A 19,379-nucleotide genomic window follows, 5' to 3' on the forward strand; every position below is an offset into this window, starting at 1 on the left:
CTTTGTTTGAAGTTTCCACTATCATAGTAGTCCATTAAATTTAAATTCAGACTATCAACATATGAAGACAATAAAGCCAATTTCTTCACCAGAATATAATCAGAGTCAACTGTTTCATATGGTATCCAGGGGCTTTGTAATTCAAAGTTACAAACTTTTGAGTATTCCTCCTGCATACCTGTTCCAAGGGCCTAAGAACCATATGACAAGTTTTATCACAACAATAAAAACACTTCTAAGTACTCATGTTCTAGATTATTTGCTTATACTACTGCTGACTTAACGAAGGAAAGAATAATTTTGCTCATAGATTGAAGATAAAGTCAATTGCTGAAGTAGAGTCATGGCGTAAGAGCATGAAGTATGAAGTCACATATCTGCAGTCAGGAATAAGATAATGATTAATATTGCTCATTCTTTTATAATCAGTCCTGAATCTTAGCACACAAAATGGTGATGTTCACGATTAGGGTCGAAGGATGGGTATTCTCACCACAATCTAATCTGGCATAGCCTCACAAAAATGCCCAGAGTTGATCAGAGGTGATTCTAAATCCTATCAGGTTGTCAAGATTAACCATCACAACATGTATGCACAGTGGTGTACAGGTGTGGACTGAGTACTTGTGCTTGTTGAAGATGGAGGACAACCTTGAAAGTCATTTGTCAGGGGATTTCCACACTTATATTTTTGCAATATCTCTTGCTGAGATGGGACTCTCCAATTAGCCCACCTAGCCAGAAAGCCTGTTTTTTTTAATACATTCTGGGGACTGAACTAAGGTCCTTGCACTTATAAGGCATGTGCTTCTATTGATTGAGCCTTCCAACTCAGAATTTCATCTTTTAAAGTCACATTTAAACTCCAAAGAAAGTAAGTTTAACCTCTGCCTAGCATGATGTAGTTATCATGTACATACCTGAAATATTCCATCATTTCCCTTCCAAAATGATGGAGTCTTTCAGCCTCAATCACAATTATCTCCAAGATCCATATGTTAGAAAGTATGATTAACAATATCTATATACTATGCCCTAAAGTCAGTACACCTTGCTAAATAAGTAGAAATAGGAAAGAAGAAAAAATACATTGGTATCAACTGAAGAGAAAATGCTCATAATTTCATTTTTTATTTCTACATGTGATCACATGATCAAAGCTAAAAGTGTTACTTGATCTACTTACCACTCCATAGTCCCCTGATTTCAGCAGGTTATGGTTCCTTTTCTTGTACAGTGTGTAATCAAAACATTCCTTTCTGGAAGGAATTGGCAATCTGTAAAACTGCCTGAATCTAGTTGCTATAGTTTTTTTTCTTTAATTACACAGTCCATGTGTTGATAACTTTTCATTACTTTGAAAAACTGAGGTGAAAAGCTAACCCATATAAAAGACACATAATCCAGTTATTTTATTTACAAGTCATAGCCTAGATTAGGCAGGTTTGGAGGTATTCTAACATATTTTCCAGCTATAATGTTCCTTGTTATTTGCTGTATTTACTGACCACTGGCCACATGCTCATGGTCTGTCTTAGGATTTTATTGCTGTGAGGAGACAGCATGAGCAAGGCCACTCTCACAAAGGCAAAGAGTTAACTGGGGCTGGCTTACATTTTTAGAAATTCAGTCCATTATCATCATGGCAGGAAGCATGGAAGCATCCATGAAGGAACTGAGAGTTGTACATTTTGATATGAAGGTACTCAGAAGACTGGCATCATCAAGTAGCTAGCAGGAAGCTCTCTTTGCCCACTCTCACGGTGACATACTTCCTCTAAGAGGGCCACACCTACTCCAACAAGACCACAGCTCCTAATCGTACCACTCCCCGGGACAAGCATATTCAAACCACTACATTCCACTCCATGCTCCCATAGGCTTGATCAAACATGATTCTATGGGGGTCATATCTAGGAATAACATAATGAAAAATACATATATTCCAATTTCAAAAGTGCCATAAGCTATCACAGTCTCAACAATATTTAAAAGTCCAAAGTTCAAAGCTCTTTTCTGAGCTTCATCCAATCACTTAACTCTAATCCCCTATAAAATCAAAATCAAAAAGCAGATCACATACCTCCCATATCACAGGATACCATTACAGGATTACAATTACAAAATGTCATAGTGAGAAAATACTGGACCAGGAAACCAGGTGGGTGAACTCGGAGCTCTACACCTCCATGTCTGATATCAAAGCACTCTTCAGATCTCCAATTCCTTTCTTCTTTGTTGACTACAGCACAATTCTTTCTCTTTGGCTACTTCCACTGACTGCTAGCAGCTTTCCTTGGCAGGTATCCCACAGCACTGGCGTCTTTAACATCTTGGGGTCTCCAAGGAAACTTCTACTTCACAGCTTTTTATCCCAATGTCTGGGATCTACACATGATCTGGGATCCCCCAAAGGACTTGTGCCACCTCTCCAACTCTGTTCTCTGTAGCTTTGGTCAACTCTACTCCATGCTGCTGCTGTTCTTTGATGTCATCCTATGTACTGGCATCTCTAATAAGCAGTGGGGGTTGTTTTCACAGCAACTAATCTTCACCAGTAGCCTCTCATAAGGCCTTCAAAACCAGAACCACCTGGGTGACTCTTACACATTACCAAATCTGGCTAAAAGCATGAGCTACAACCTTGGCTGACTCTGGAACCCAGTTTCTTTGTGCTGTCAGAAAATACTTCCCAGAAGATTTCACCCCAGTGATGCTGGTCTCTTCTTAATCACAACTAATTTCTTAGGTCCAGCTAACCAGCACCAGTTGTCTCAGTAACCCCTTCTATTCTCTAAAGCCAGGGTCACATTCTGAAACTGTCAAGTTCTGCTACTTGCTGAGGATGGAATTTGCCACCTTGCCCTTGTTCTATTATATCATCACTACTTTTCTGTTTTCCAACTTCTTCACTGCCTAAGCTTGGCTGTAATGGAATGTGGTCTGTAGACTGTTCTTTAACTCAGAGATCTGCTTGGCTATCTCTCTCCTAAATGCTAGCTTAAAGGTGTGTACCACCATTCCTGAGCCTAAACTTTTTGTGGCCACTATTTTCTCAAGATTCAGATAAAAAATCTGTGTCCTCCATTTTGGATTGTAGTTCATTCCAGATTAAAAGTCCAAATGAAAACAATAGCCAAGTAATAACAATACTTAACATGATATAACTATTCCTTGTTCAATGGCAAACACATAAACAATAAGCTTAGCTGGGTGGGATCATACACCCAAATCACCTCTCTCTTTATCTGCTTATCTCATCAAACATGGGATTTAGCTCCATTGTCCTTCCTGACACTCTTTTATTAGTTGAACTATACATTTTATATTTTTTTCTTTCTAAGATTGCTATGCTTGATCAGAATGCTCTTCATGAGAGGAAAGCAGAGAATAAAGTTTATATTAGGCTTTTTCAAGACTTCTAATCTATAAATGTTTCATGTTATAATACCAATATAGCAAGTAAGATATGCCCGCTCACATAAAAGTGGCATGACTGGCTAGACTGTAACCAACTACTTTCCAATTGGATTAATGTCTGCCACAAGAAAGAGCAAATACCTATGGCTGGGGATGTCATAGACCTTAGGGAAGAACGTTCCACAGATGTTTTGCTAAACAGGCAGGTAGTCACACTGTTTAGTAAACTTTTAAACTAGAAATCTAAGTCTGGGTCAGAGAAACAATTTTAACAAATGGTTATGTGTTGTGCAAATTCATAATTGATTAAAATGCTCTGACTAAGTACTTGTTGGATATCTAGACCTAGATGAAACAGATCATATTCATCCACTTCAAAGCCCAGGCAATATTGTGGAAGAAGAGGCAGAGAAATTGTAAAAGTCATTGATAAAGGGTACTGAAATAAAATAGTATCTTCTGGACATGACAGTATCTTTGTACTCAGGAATTCATAGCAGCTCTCATTGCCTCCACCAGACCTGCTCAAGATCTTGTCAATTAATAGTCCACCATGGATGGGGAAGGGCCCATAAGGTTCCACCCCTATTGGAGCTATTGGAGGTTGATGGCCGTTAGGGGAAGATTAATTAAGAATGCTGCAGGGGTATGGCCTCTGATAGGTTTCTTATTCAGTAGAAAGTTTCACAGGCCTGCATATATATACACAGTATGAATGCTGACTTTCTATTTCTTTGTTAGACATACCTTATCAAAACAGAAGCAGTTCCTCACATCACTAAAAGAGGAAGGCACATGCCTCCAAATCACAGAGCAATGAAAGTTTCTTCCTTAGAGTGGGGTACTGTGTTACTTTCTTTCAAGCGATGATACCTCTGTGGTTTTCAAGAATGCTTGAAACACACTTTTTAAAAATGCATTGTTTCTTCTTCATCTTTATTCTTTCCAACTTTGTATGATTTTCCATAACTTATTAGTCTTCTGATTATTTTTTCTACTACAACTTAGACATCTTCCACGATGTCTTCTCTAAAAGAGTGGATCCAAATGGGAAGGGATAAACCGTTTGCCAATGAAAAAAATATACAATGAAGATATAGATGCCCTAGAAAATTTGTCAAGCCAAATAGATATACTCAGTGTCTCTACGTACTGTTAAAAATGTTGTTGACTGCATAGCAACAATCAACTATGTGACTAACATCTTACTTTCCATTCAACAAGCCAGAAGACATTTGGTAATGTTATCTCTTTTCAAAATTACACTAACCATATTTTTACTAGAAAATGCTCTAAAGACAATGGAAGCCTCATTTTAATATAACCTTTAGCATATTAGTCAGGGATAGTCTCTCCACTGCCTGATCTATTTCTCCTATTCTTATTCCTTTATATATCAATGTGTTTTGTTATTTTGCTTAAAATTTTATACACTGATAAATATACTGCTCTATTCTGTAAGATGAATAGTCTTTGTTAATAACCAGAAACATAGGCTACTCAGACATACTATCTCAGAAAAAAAGAACTAGCAGAAAAATATTAAAATAATTTTCAAACAATGGCAATATGTGTCTAGTAATAGATTAATATTAACAGCAACATTGCTACAAAGTCATTATAATAATGAGAGAACTCACAAAGCTGTTAGAAAATATACAAATTAATGGACTTACAGTTTAAAATATTAGAAAGAAGATTCAATGGAAGACTAACCACAGTTATAATAGCAAACCAATATACTGGCTATAAATTATATGTATGCACACATTATTAATATATCTATATATGTATATAATCAACACACAAAATTTGAAAGACTGTATAAAAAGAACATTAATTGGATTAAGTAGATTAGAACAAAATAAGAATATATAGTTAAATAAAAATTAGATAATGAAATGATGTATCTAGATCTATATTCATGGATATAGTGACTTATGTATATTATATATATTGGTTTTGACAATGAAAACTATTTTCACAATGTAGACCAATAAAATGTGTTAAGAAAATTGATTAGTTATGTGGTTTGAAAGTATGTTTAGTTGGAACTATATTTTTCTTTGTAAAATATTAATTATATTTTGATCAAATATTTTAATATTTAAAAAATAAAATCAGCAAAAATACCATAAAGATTTTCCAACTTTGTCTAAAACCTAGGAGTATGCAAAGAAAAAATTTCAATTTAAAGTTCTGACCACAAACAAATAATAGACATAATTGATAAAGATGTGTTTATTACTGTCCTAGAGTTTCTATTACTGAGTACCATGGCTCCAGTTCCCTCTCCCTACTGTAAGGCATTTCATCTAAGTTCCCTCCCTTTGAGTCCTGAGAGTCTGTCACCTTGCAGGTCTCTGCTGAATTCTGGGGGGTCTCCCCAACCTTATTTCCTAAGGTTGCCTGTTTCCATTCTTTCTGCTGGCCCTCAGGTCTTCAATCTTTTTCCCCTCACCAAATACCAGAACCGGTTCCCATCTCCTCCGCCCCATCCACTTTTACTCACAGGTCCCTCCTTTCCACCCCACTTGTGATTGCTTTCTTCTCCCTCCCAAGTGGAACTGAAGTGTCCACTTGGGCACTTCAACTAGTTGACCATTTTGAGTTCTGTGGACTGTATCTTGTGTATTCTGTACTTTTTTTTTTTTTTTGGCTAATATCCTATAGGAGGACCAGCAGTCTCAATTAATCTGGACACCCAAGATCTCTCAAACACTGAACCACCAAACAGGCAGCATGCACCAGCTGATATGAGACCCCCAACACACATACATCAGAGGACTGCCAGGTCTGTGTTCATTCAGAGCTGATGCATCTAACCCTCAAGAGACTAGAGGCCCCAGGGAGTTTAGAGGTCAGGTGGGGTGGGAGGTGGGGTCGTCCAGGTGGAGAAAGAGGGGTGGGAGGAGGTGGACTGGGGTGAGGGAAATAAAATATGAAGTGTAAAATAATTAATTAATTAATTCTAAAAATCACTTAAAGCTTATCATAAAACATTGAGAAAAGCAACCAAAGCTGCTTGTTTTACTAATTGAGGATTATCATTAAATGTCTCTGCAACTCCCCTGTCCCACCTCACACACACATCAATTGAGGTGGAAAATTAAGGGTTCTTTGGAAAGTGATTTGTGTCGGATGGTTCTTTGTTAAAATAGACATGTGGAGTAGCCTTTTCCTAAAGTGGACACAGGTGAAAGGCTAAGGCACATTTGTGAAGGAATATTTCACTGAAGCAGACACAGATGAAAGAATGTTCTGTTAAAACACATGAAAGGACACGTGATGAAGGATTCTTTGCTAAGGACACACATGTATTGGTCCCCCTTACATTGTATAGTGGAGCTGCATTTGTTGGGACTTCATAGAGAGAAATGCACCAAAAACTTGTGGTGGGATGCACAGCTTCTTTTCACTTCCATGGACTTGGGCTAATTGACAAAATGATGCCAGCTGATACAGACTCACATAAAGTTTTACTTAGATTCACGTGCTAAGACAAGACCCATAGAAGACACAAGATGTGACCTTGAATTGTTCTCTTATGAAAGTAAAATATTAACTTGTGCCTTTTGCCTTCTAGAACTACAGAATGGATTAACTGAAAAAGCATACAAAGCACTTCTCACACTGAAAACAGTTTTATATGGTATAAATAGGATAATAGTTGATATATTTCACTATTTATACCATATAAGTTCATACCATTTATATGGTATAAATAGTTAAAATAGTTTTAAATTCTATATGGTATAGCTAGGGAAGGTAGACACTGTAATTTCATTTGTGGGTGACACTTATATTTTTTTAGTTACTACAAATTATTTGAAACAAACCTAATACATGAATGTATTTAATCTTATCAGTGGAACTCAACTCTGCAAAGAATACTTGTTTGCGTGTTTCAGTATTGTTAAATGTTTTAAGAATATAAATTTTAATTGTGAATACTCTTTAAACATTTTTTCTTTTCTCATTGTATTTTCCCTTTGAAAGAGCAAAACTATCAAGAGCAGTCATTTGGCCTCCTGAATGACAAATGGCATGCTTTGTGCCTTGAGCCCAGAGCTGTGAATCAATCAGTTCCTGTGTTGGTGACTGGCAAGACTGTCATCATGACATCTCAGCTGCTTGGAACACTTTACAGATGCCTTGAGGAAACTGCAATTAACATTGCTAAAGGCATGACTCCTGCTTCATGGGGCCCTCCAAAGGCTCTGAAAGAATCCACTCATGATAAGATAAATGCCCTTGAACTTACAATGACCCTGTTCACCTTGGAGATATTATTACTCAGAAAGGGAAGGCAACCACTTTCTGAGTGGATTCAGAGATCATCAAATATAGAAAGTCATTCAATAAATCCCTCTCCCAACACCAAGATTCTCTGTGACATTGCTGGGACAGAAGCTTTTATGTCTGGGCAGATTAACTGCTACTAAAGAGATACTCCTTTCCATGCTTATTCTCTCACTCATCCTGGATCCCAGAGTTTAGTCCACTTGTCTTTAAATTGAGTATCATAATATTTGTGATAGTGATTTTTAATGTGAAGTTGTCACAAATTAGAATCACTCCAATTTGGGGAAACTTTCTGGTAGCAGTTGAAATAAAAGTGCAAAGCAGAAGGAGTGCGCTATACCTATTGATTGCTTGAAATTCATTCTTGTGGTTGAGGTGACTTATTCTTTTGTCGTGGCTGCATCCATTGCTCATAGAAGAACTGGCATTTTCAAGCTTCCACCATTGATGGAATGAACCAGAGGCTCTCTAGTACTTTCCCAAGTATTCAGCATAGAATTGTGACTGTAAACGCATCACATCTCATGAACTGAGCAACTACTAGCTTCTCAGCCTCTTGGGTCTGAGATACCTGTTGTTTCTATTTGAATGTAAGATGGCTTAGTAAATTACACACACACACACACATACACACTTGCTTGTTCGCATGTTTGTTTATCCTATTCATTCCTTTAAACAACTCTGACTAATACAATGCCTTATTCTTTTCTTTTTTTAATTTTTAATATTTTTATTACATATTTTCCTCAATTACATTTCTAATGCTATCCCAAAAGTCCCCCATACTCTCCACTCCACTTCCCTACCCACCCATTCCCATTTTTTTAGCCCTGGCGTTACCCTGTACTGGGGCATATAAAGTTTGTGTGTCCAATGGACCTCTCTTTCCAGTAATGGCTGACTAGGCCATCTTTTGATACATATGCAGCTAGAGTCAAGAGCTCCAGGGTACTGGTTAGTTCATAATGTTGTTCCACCTATAGGGTTGCAGATCCCTTTAGCTCCTTGGGTACTTTCTCTAGCTCCTCCATTGGGAGCCCTGTGATCGATCCACTAGCTGACTGTGAGCATCAACTTCTGTGTTTGCTAGGCACCATGCATACACTAGCAAGATTTTGCTGAAAGGACCCAGATATAGCTGTCTCTTGTAAGACTATGCCGGGGCATAGCAAACACAGAAGTGGATGCTCACAGCCTTATTCTTTTTATCTGAAAAGAAATTGAGGTTGGCTGAATGGGACAAATCTTAGATTAGAGATATTAAACTTTGGAAAGTAAAGCAGAGCAACAATGTCCTGGTTCCAATCATCTATGTATAATGACAAAATATAATTATATTATAATGTGCTTTTCACAAAATGTATTGGAGATAAACAATGTAGTCTGCTTATTATGAACCTCTGGGATTTATGAAGGCATAATATATGGTCAGCTAAAATAGTACAAAATTAGACACTGTAGTTTATTTTTTTGTTTGTTTGAGTTATTTTTTTAATTAGATATTTATTTCATGTACATTTCCAATGCTAACACAAAAGTCCCCCACAGGATCCCCCACCGACTCCCCCACCCACCCACTCCCAGTACTTGGCCTGGCATTCCCCTGTACTGAGGCATAAAAGTTTGCCTGATCAGTGGGCCTGTCTTTCCACTGATGGCCGACTAGGCCATCTTTTGATACATATGCAGCTAGAGAAACGAGCTCCGGGGGACACTGGTTAGTTCATATTGTTGTTCCACCTATAGGGTTGCAGATCCCTTTAGCTCCTTGGTTATTTTGGCTAGCTCCTCTATTGGGGGCCCTGTGATCCATCCAATAGCTGACTGTGAGCATCCACTTCTGTGTTTGCTAGGCTCCGGCATAGTCTCACAAGAGACAGCTATATCTGGGTCCTTTCAGCAAAATCTTGCTAGTGTATGCAATGGTGTCAGCATTTGGGGGCTGATTATGGGATGGATCCCCGGATATGGCAGTTTCTAGATGGTCAATCCATTCATCTCAGCTCCAAACTTTGTCCCTGTAACTCCTTCCATGGGTGTTTTTTTCCCAATTCTAAGAAGGGGCAAAGTTTCCACACTTTGGTCTTCGTTCTTTTGAGTTTCCTGTGTTTGGAAAATTGTATTCTAAGTTTCTAGAATAATATCCACTTATCAGTGAGTACATATTGTGTGAGTTCTTTTGTGATTGGGTTACCTCACTCAGGATGATGCCCTCCAGGTCCATCCATTTGCCTAGAATTTCATAAATTCATTCATTTTAATAGCTGAGTAATGTGGTACATTGTGTAAATGTACCACAGTTTCTGTATCCATTCCTCTATTGAGGGACATCTGGGTTCTTTCCAGATTCTGGCTATTATAAATAAGGCTGCTATGAACATAGTGGAGCATGTGTCCTTCTTACCGGTTGGAACATCTTCTGGATTTATGCACAGGAGAGGTATTGGGGGATCCTACACTAGTATTGTGTCCAATTTTCTGAGGAACTGCCAAACTGATTTCCAGAGTGGTTGTACAAGCTTGCAATCCCACCAACAATGGAGGAGTGTTCCTCTGTCTCAACATCCTTGCGAGCATCTGCTGTCACCTGAATTTTTTATCTTGGCCATTCTGACAGGTGTGACGTAGAATCTCAGGGTTGTTTTGACTTGCATTTCCCTAATGATTAAGGATGCTGAACATTTTTTTCAGGTGCTTGTCAGCTATTTGGTATTCCTCAGGTGAGAATTCTTGTTTAGCTCTGAGCCCCATTTTTTAATGGGGTTATTTGATTTTCTGGAGTCCACCTTCTTGAGTTCTTTATATATATTGGATATTAGTCCCCTATCTGATTTAGGATAGGTAAAGATCCTTTCCCAAACTGTTGGTGGCCTTTTTGTCATATTGACGGTGTCTTTTGCCTTGCAGAAGCTTTTCAATTTTATGAGGTCCCATTTGTCGATTCTCGATCTTACAGCACAAGCCATTACTGTTCTATTCAGGAATTTTTCTCCTATACCCATATCTTCGAGGCTTTTCCCTACTTTCTCCTCTATAAGTTTCATTGTCACTGGTTTTATGTGAAGTTCCTTAATCCACTTAGGTTTGACCTTAGTACAAGGAGATAGGAATGGATCAATTTGCATTCTTCTACATGATAACAACCAGTTGTGCCAGCACCATTTGTTGATAATGCTGTCTTTTTTCCATTGGATGGTTTTAGCTCCCTTGTCAAAGATCAAGTGACCATAGGTGAGTGGGTTCATTTCTGGGTCTTCAATTCTATTCCATTGGTCTACTTGTCTGTCGCTATACCAGTACCATGCAGTTTTTATCACAATTGCTCTGTAGTACAGCTTTAGGTTATGCATGGTGAATCGCAAAAGGGTTCTTTTATCCTTGAGACGAGTTTTTGCTATCCTAGGTTTTTTGTTATTCCAGATGAATTTGCAGATTGCCATTTCTAATTCGTTGAAGAATTGAGTTGGAATTTTGATTGGGATTGCATTGAATCTATAGATTGCTTTTGGCAAGATAGCCATTTTTGCTATATTGATCCTGCCAATTCATGAGCATGGGGATCTTTCCATCTTCAGAGATTTTCTTTAATTTCTTTCTTCAGAGACTTGAAGTTCTTATCATACAGATCTTTCACTTCCTTAGTTAGAGTCATGCCAAGATATTTTATATTATTTGTGACTATTGAGAAGGGTGTTGTTTCCCTAATTTCTTTCTCAGCCTGTTTATCCTTTGTTTACAGAAAGGCAATTGACTTGTTTGAGTTAATTTTATATCCAGCTACTTCATTGAAGCTGTTTATCAGGCTTAGCAGTTCTCTGGTGGAATATTTAGGGTCACTCATTTGTATTTTCATATCTGAAAAAAAGTGATATTTTGACTTCTGCCTTTCCAATTTGTATCCTCTTGATCTATTTTTGTTGTCAAATTGCTCTGGCTAAGACTTCAAGTACAATGTTGAATAGGTATGGAGAAAGTGGACAGCCTTGTCTAGTCCCTGATTTTAGTGGGATTGATTTCAGCTTCTCAGCATTTACTTTGATGTTGGCTAATGGTTTGCTGTAGATTGCTTTTATCATGTTTAGGTATGGGCCTTAAATTTCTGATCTTTCCAAGACTTTTATCATGAATATGTGTTGGATTTTTTCAAATGGTTTCTCAGCATCTAAAGAGATGATCATGTGGTTTTTGTCTTTGAGTTTGTTTATATACTAGATTATGTTGATGGATTTCCATATATTGAACCATCCCTACATCCCTGGGATGAAACCTACTTATTCATTATGCATGATTGTTTTGATGTGTTCTTGGATTCAGTTAGCAAGAATTTTATTGATTATTTTTGCATCAATATTCATGAGGAAAATTGGTCTGAAGTTATCTATCTTTGTTGGGTCTTTTTGTGGTTTAGGCATCAGAGTAATTGTGGCTTCATAGAATGAGTTGGCTTGAGTACCTTCTGTTTCTATTTTGTGGAATAGTTTGTGAACAACTGGGATTAGATCTTCTTTGAAGGTCTGATAGAACTCTGCACTAAACCCATCTGGTCCTGGGCTTTTTTTGGTTGGATGACTATTAATGACTGCTTTTATTTCTTTAGGGGATGTAGGACTGTTTAGATCATTAAACTGATCTTGATTTAACTTTGGTACCTGGAATCTGACTAGAAACTTCTCCATTTCATCCAGGTTCTCCACTTTTGTTGAGTGTAAACTTTTGTAGAAGGATCTGATGGTGTTTTGGATTTCTTCAGGATCTGTTGTTATGTCTCCCTTTTCATTTCTGATTTTGTTAATTAGGATGCTTTCCCTGTGCCCTCTAGTGAGTCTGGCTAAGGGTTTATCTATCTTGTTGATTTTCTAAAAGAACCAGCTCCTCATTTGGTTGATTCTTTGAATAGTTCTTCTTGTTTCCACTAGGTTGATTTCTCCCCTGAGTTTGATTATTTCCTGCCGTCTACTCCTCCTGGGTGAGTTTGCTTCCTTTTATTCTAGAGATTTTAGGTGTGTTGTCAAGCTGCTAATGTGTGCTCTCTCTAGCTTCTTTTTGGAGGCACTCAGAGCTATGAGTTTTCCTCTTAGAAATGCTTTCATTGTGTCCCATAAGTTTCAGAATGTTGTGGCTTCATTTTCATTAAAGTCTAAAAAGTCCTTAATTTCTTTCTTTATTCCTTCCTTGACTAAGGTATCATTGAGAAGAGTGTTGTTCGGTTTCCAAGTCATTGTTGGCTTTCTATTATTTATGTTGTTATTGAAGATTAGCCTTAGTCCATGGTGATCTGATAGGATGCATGGGACAATTTCAATATTTTTGTATATGTTGAGGCTTGTTTTGTGACCAATTATGTGGTCAATTTTGGAGAACGTAACGTGAGGTGCTGAGAAGAAGGTATATCCTTTCGTTTTAGGATAAAATGTTCTGTAGATATCTGTCAGATCCATTTGTTTCATAACCTCTGTTAGTTTCACTGAGGCCCTGTTTAGTTTCTGCTTCCATAATCTGTCCATAGGTGAAAGTGGTGTGTTGAAGACTCCCACTATTATTGTGTGAGGTGCAATGTGTGCTTTGAGCTTTACTAAAGGGTCTTTAATGAATGCGGCTGCCTTTGTATTTGGAGCATAGATATTCAGAATTGATAGTTCCTCTTGGAGGATTTTTCCTTTGATGAGTATGAAGTGCCCCTCCCTGTCTTTTTTGATGACTTTGGGTTGGAAGTCAATCTTATCAGATATTAGAATGGCTACTCCAACTTCTTTCTTCAGACAATTTGCTTGGAAAATTGTTTTCCAGCCTTTCATTCTGAGGTAGTGTCTTTCTTTTTCCCTGAGATGAGTTTCCTATAAGCAGCAAAATTTTTGGTCCTGTTTGTGTAGCCAGTCTGTTCCTATGTCTTTCTTTTTGGGAGTTGAGTCCATTGATATTAAGAGATATTAAGGAAAAGTAATTGTTGCTTCCTATTATTTTTGTTGTTAAAGTTGGCATTCTCTTTTTGTGGCTGTCTCCTTTTAGGTTTGTTGAGGGATTACCTTCTTGCTTTTTCTAGGATGTGGTTTCAGTCCTTGTATTGGTTTTTTTCTGTTATTATCCTTTGAAGGGCTGGATTCGTGGAGAGATAATGTGTGAATTTGGTTCTGTCGTGGAATACTTTCGTTTCTCTATCTAAGGCAATTGAAAGTTTGGCTGGGTATAGTAGCCTGGGCTGGCATTTGTGTTCTCTTAGTGTCTGTATAACATCTGTCCAGGATCTTCTGGCTTTCATAGTCTCTGGTGATAAATCTGGTATAATTCTGATAGGCTTGCCTTTATATGTTACTTGACCTTTTTCCCTTACTGCTTTTAATATTCTATCTTTATTTAGTGCAGTTGTTGTTCTGATTATTATGTATCAGGAGGAATTTCTTTTCTGGTCCAGTCTATTTGGAGTTCTGTAGGCTTCTTGTATGTTCATGGGCATCTCTTTCTTTAGGTTTGGGAAGTTTTCTTCTATAATTTTGTTGAAGATATTTGCTGGCCCTTTGAGTTGAGAATCTTCATTCTCATCTACTCCTATTATCCATAGGTTTGGTCTTCTCACTGTGTCCTGGATTTCCTGGATGTTTTGAGTTAGGATCTTTTTGCATTTTCCATTTTCTTTGATTGTTGTGCTGATGTTCTCTATGGAATCTTCTGCAGCTGAGATTCTCTCTTCTATCTCTTGTATTCTGTTGCTGATCCTTGCATCTATGGTTCCAGATTTCTTTCCTAGGGTTTCTATCTCCAGCGTTGGTTGCCTCACTTTAGGTTTTCTTTATTGTGTCTACTTCCCTTTTTAGTTCTTGGATGGTTTTATTCAATCCCATCACCTGTTTGGTCATGTTTTTCTGCAATTCTTTAAGGGATTTTTGTGCTTCCTCTTTAAGGTCTTCTACTTGTTTAGCAGTGTTCTCCTGTATTTCTTTAAGTGAGTTATTAAAGTCCTTCTTGATGTCCTCTACCATCATCACGAGATATGCTTTTAAATCCGGGTCTAGCTTTTCAGGTGTGTTGAGGTCCCCTGGACTGGGCGAGGTGGCAGTGCTGGGTTCTGATGAAGGTGAGTTGTCTTGGTTTTTGTTAGTAAGATTCTTATGTTTACCTTTCGTCATCTAGTAATCTCTGGAGTTAGTTGTTATAGTTGTCTCTGGTTAGAGATTGTTCCTCTCATGATTCTGTTAGCCTCTATCAGCAGACATGGGAGACTAGCTCTCTCCTCTAAGTTTCAGTGGTCAAAGCACTCTCTGCAGGCAAGCTCTCCTCTTACAGGGAAGGTGCCCAGATAGCTGGCGTTCGGTTGTCCCTCCTGGCCAAAGATGAAGGCCCAAACAGGAACTGTCCCAGAAGCTGTGTTTCTTCAGTCTGCCACAGAAGCTGTCAGCTTTTGTAGTCCACACTCTCACCTGCACAGACTAGTTTCAGAGGCATCCTGGAACCAAGATGGCTTCCCCAGGTGCTCCTGCAAAGCTCTCCTGGGCAGGGCAGACACCTATCCTCTGGCTGAGAAGGTGCCCAGATGTCTGGAGCCTGAAAGGGGGGCTGCCTCTGAAGCTCTGTGGCTCCTGCCTGTCCCAGAAGCTGTTAGCTTCTGTAGTCCACACTCTCACTTATCGATTTCATTTCTTCTATGAAAAGAAATTAAAGCATCCATAAAGTGTCTGTACACCCATGTTTCAAAGCTTGAACTGCTTCATAAAATTTGTATTACAATTTTATACTAGATGAAATCAAGGTTAGAAGACAATAAAGTTAATTATTGATAAAACAAACAAGCAAACAAACAGATAAAATTATCAGGCATAATATCTTCTCCTTGGGCCTTAGAAGAAGACTATGAAATGGAAGAGTCTTGAAATTGAAGTGTATAGGCTTCAGATTAAATCTATCTCTGTCCAGGCTTCAGATTAAACCTATCTCTCTCCATACTGGATACCTACTTCTGGCATTACTATGAATTTTTCAGCTTTTACATCTCACAGCCCTAGTTTTAATTTTCTGTTTGCTTCTTGTACTTGAATATTTCTTTTTTTATTTCTTCTTACTTTCAAGTTAATGAGGATATATAAAATGTTTCTGCTTGGCAATTTGTCTGCATGTATATATATAATGTTTCTATTGTACTCCTAACGTTTTTTATTTTCACTATAGACATTCTCTTCCTTTTTTTCCCTGATAATGGATAATACTGGAAACAACTATATAAACTGTGACACAGAATCACAAACAATCTCTCTCATTTGTGGATTCTTGCTTCACATATTGTGTATTTAGCTTGGCACACAAGTAGAGGCCCCAAAACTTGGAAAATGGATACATTAAAAGAGCAGGGAGAGTAACTTATAGGTAAAACGAAGGTAATAAGGTAGAAAACTTGAGGCAGAAAGCCTTAGGCAGGGAAAAGTGGGGTTGCATGGAGGGAAATCAAGGATAAAGGTAAGGGACAACTAAAAGGAAGGAGATCTACAAAGCCAAATGAAAACCCACTCTACTGACACTCAACTTAAAAGAAGTGGAAAGCTATTAGAACACAGCTAGAAAAATGAGGATATGGAGGGTTAAAGAATTTGGTGGAGTGGTGGGGAGAATGGGCTAGAGAAGGGGTGCTATAAAGTAATATGAAAATGACATATGCAAACTGTATTAGTCAGTATTCTCTAGAGTCATGGAACTTATGGAATGTGTCTACATATTAAGGGAATGTATTATAATGACTTACAGTCTGCAGTCCAGCAAGCCCAACAATAGGCAGCTGTGAATGGAAAGTCCAAGTATCTAGTAGTTGCTCAATCCCATGAGGTTAAGTATTTCAGCTGGACTTCTGTATAAGCTGGAATCCTGAAGAAGTAGGTTCCAATAGATATGCTGGCAAGTAAGTACAAGCAGACAAAAAAGAACCATCCCTTTCCTTTTCCTCTGTCCTTATGTAGGCCTCTAGCAGACAGTATGGCCCAGATTAAAGGTATATGCCACCACTCCTGTATTTGGAACTTGTTCTGTCCCAGGCTAGCATTGAACTAAGATATCTAATTTCTTCAGTCTCCTAGAATTAAAGGCATGTGCTACCTTGCCAGGGCCTAAACTTTCCATGGCCACTATGCCTCAAGATCTGGATCAAAAAACGTGTTATCCCAAGTCAAGATCTGAGTCAGAAACATGTGTCTTCCAGTCTCAAGATCTGGATCACAGGTGTGTCCTCCATTCCTGGATTGAAGTTCATTCCAGATGCAATCAAGATGACAACTGGGAATAGTCATCACAGAAACTCAGTAGTTACTAAGCTAATTGCAAAATAAAAATCCACTTTTTGGGGCTTCTACTTGTGTTACACACTAAATACACAAAAGATTTGAAGCTAGAGTCCACAAATAAGAGAGAATATAAGATGTTTTTTCATTCTGGGCCTGAGTTACCACAGTCCCCATAGTAGTTTCCAGTATTATCCATTATCAGGGAAAAAAGAGAGAGAATGACTTCAGTGAGAAAAAAAAAAAAAAGGAGTACAAGAGGAAAAAAGTTACCTTGCATAGACAGTTCTGCTCCCCAATGTCTTGAAGGCATGGGATACTTCCTTATGAGTTACTGGTCAAAAAGGCCTCACAGATCTCTAACACAACACAGGCTATCACTTTTGTGATAAGTATATGGTAAGACACTATTGATGAAGACACTATGACAAGAAGACATAGAGAATCAATCTCAAACTGACGAGGAAACTTACACCCTGCTGGCTAGCTTTCGCAATTTTGAAATGTGTTATGCATGCTGTTGTTATAGAAAAGGCAGAAATGGTTTTAACCTAGTATTGCATGCTATAATACCAACCTGCCAAACAAGAAAAAACTACTAGTGCAGTTGTGGCAATAACTGTTTACTGATTATATTCAAATGGCTGTTCCACAAGTGGGAATTTCATGCCTTGTACTGTATCTAATTCTGGTCCAAAGCTCATGGACTTGAAAGTCAGGGGCTCTGGGGTAGAATTTTTTTTTTTTTTTATTAAATGGTAATGTTGTCAATTGCCTTCTAAACATTCATGTTTATAGCCAAAGGCCTGGATTGTTCTCAGCTTTGGTTGGAGTAGCAATTTTTTGGGCAGTGGACATAGTCAATGGAAAGATGCATAATGGGTTAAAGTGTTATGAACAAAGTCTGAGTGCTAAACTATAAGCAGGTGGTCTATATTACATTATCTTCTCCAACCAAGGCTCATGGACTATTTTAGAAGAGGAGATGGAAAGAATTTAAAACCTGGGGAATGGGTTGGGGGAGTGCTGTGAAATTCTGTCTTTGGGGCATGACATGGCTATTGCAGTCATGATCTTACAGCAACTGCAGAAAACTTACAGAAGATCAAACCAGACAAAATTATTGCAGAAGTGTAGACTATCTCCAGGTCTTACCACTTGTTGAGGAGTTACTGGTAGTGGATAGACACTGGGGGAAGAATAATCACTCTTTATTAATGAGATGTTCACTGGTAGGACATCCATGCTCCACTGAATGGTCCCAAACCATTGCACTTTTGGGCAACTATCACGAGATTTAGTGGCTAATATTTTTTGATTTAACATGTATTTATTTTTCATCATAGATCTACTTTTCTAAATACATTCTTAAAGGTGTGTTCAAAGAAAGGTATGTGTAAGACATAGACTTGACATTCATTTGGCTTCATATTCTATTATAATAAAATTACTTTCATAAGTTTTTATCATGTATTTTGACAGTGGTGACAAGAATTAAATGTAACCTTTATAAAATCACCAACATATATTAATTGTTCTGAAATGGAACATCACTCTGTAACATATCCTACTCTTCTATTATATTGTTGTTAAGAAAGACATTACTTCACATATTTCATCCAAGCTCACAATGTAGAAATTACTTACTATTCATGTAGATTAATGACCATGTAAATTCAGCATCCATAGAGTCAATTGATTTCTCTTCCTGATTAATAAGGAGTAGTAATAGAGGGAGAGCAGGCCAAAACCCAGAAGCTTTAACAAACCTGGGAGTACTTAGGTAGTAAAGCAAAGCCAGGTACCCTTCTTATCGGAACATTAAACCCAAGGGTTTCAAAAGAGGAAGCAGCTGGAAGTTCATACAGATCCTGTATCCTCGGATCTTCATGGAACGGCAGACACCTCCCTGCCTGAAATGCAGGTGCATACTCAGGAAAGGTGATAATATTCTCTTAGGGTGCAACCTGGCAGTCTTGAGGGAATCAAAGAAAGGTCTATGCCATGAAATACCCTGCATGCACACCTCTGCTAAAAGCAGTGGGGAAGCAATTGTATTTTTCTTTTTCTTTCTTTCTTTCTTTCTTTCTTTCTTTCTTTCTTTCTTTCTTTCTTTCTTTCTTTCTTTCTCTTTTTTCTTTCTTTCTTTCTTTCTCTCTCTCTCTTTCTTTCTTTCTTTCCTTCTTTCTTCCTTCCTTCCTTTCTTTATTTATTTTTATTAGGTATTTTCTTCATTTACATATCCAATGCTATCCCAAAAGTCCCCAATACCAGTACTCCCTCCGACTCCCCTACCCACACACTCCAACTTCTTGGCCCTGGCATTCCCCTGTACTGAGGCATATAAAGTTTGCAAGACTAATGGGCCTCTCTTTCCACTGATGGCCGACTAGGCCATCT

Source organism: Mus caroli, unplaced genomic scaffold (assembly GCF_978045245.1).
Source record: "Mus caroli unplaced genomic scaffold, Mus_caroli_1 scaffold_5, whole genome shotgun sequence".
Classification (NCBI taxonomy): Eukaryota; Metazoa; Chordata; class Mammalia; order Rodentia; family Muridae; genus Mus; species Mus caroli.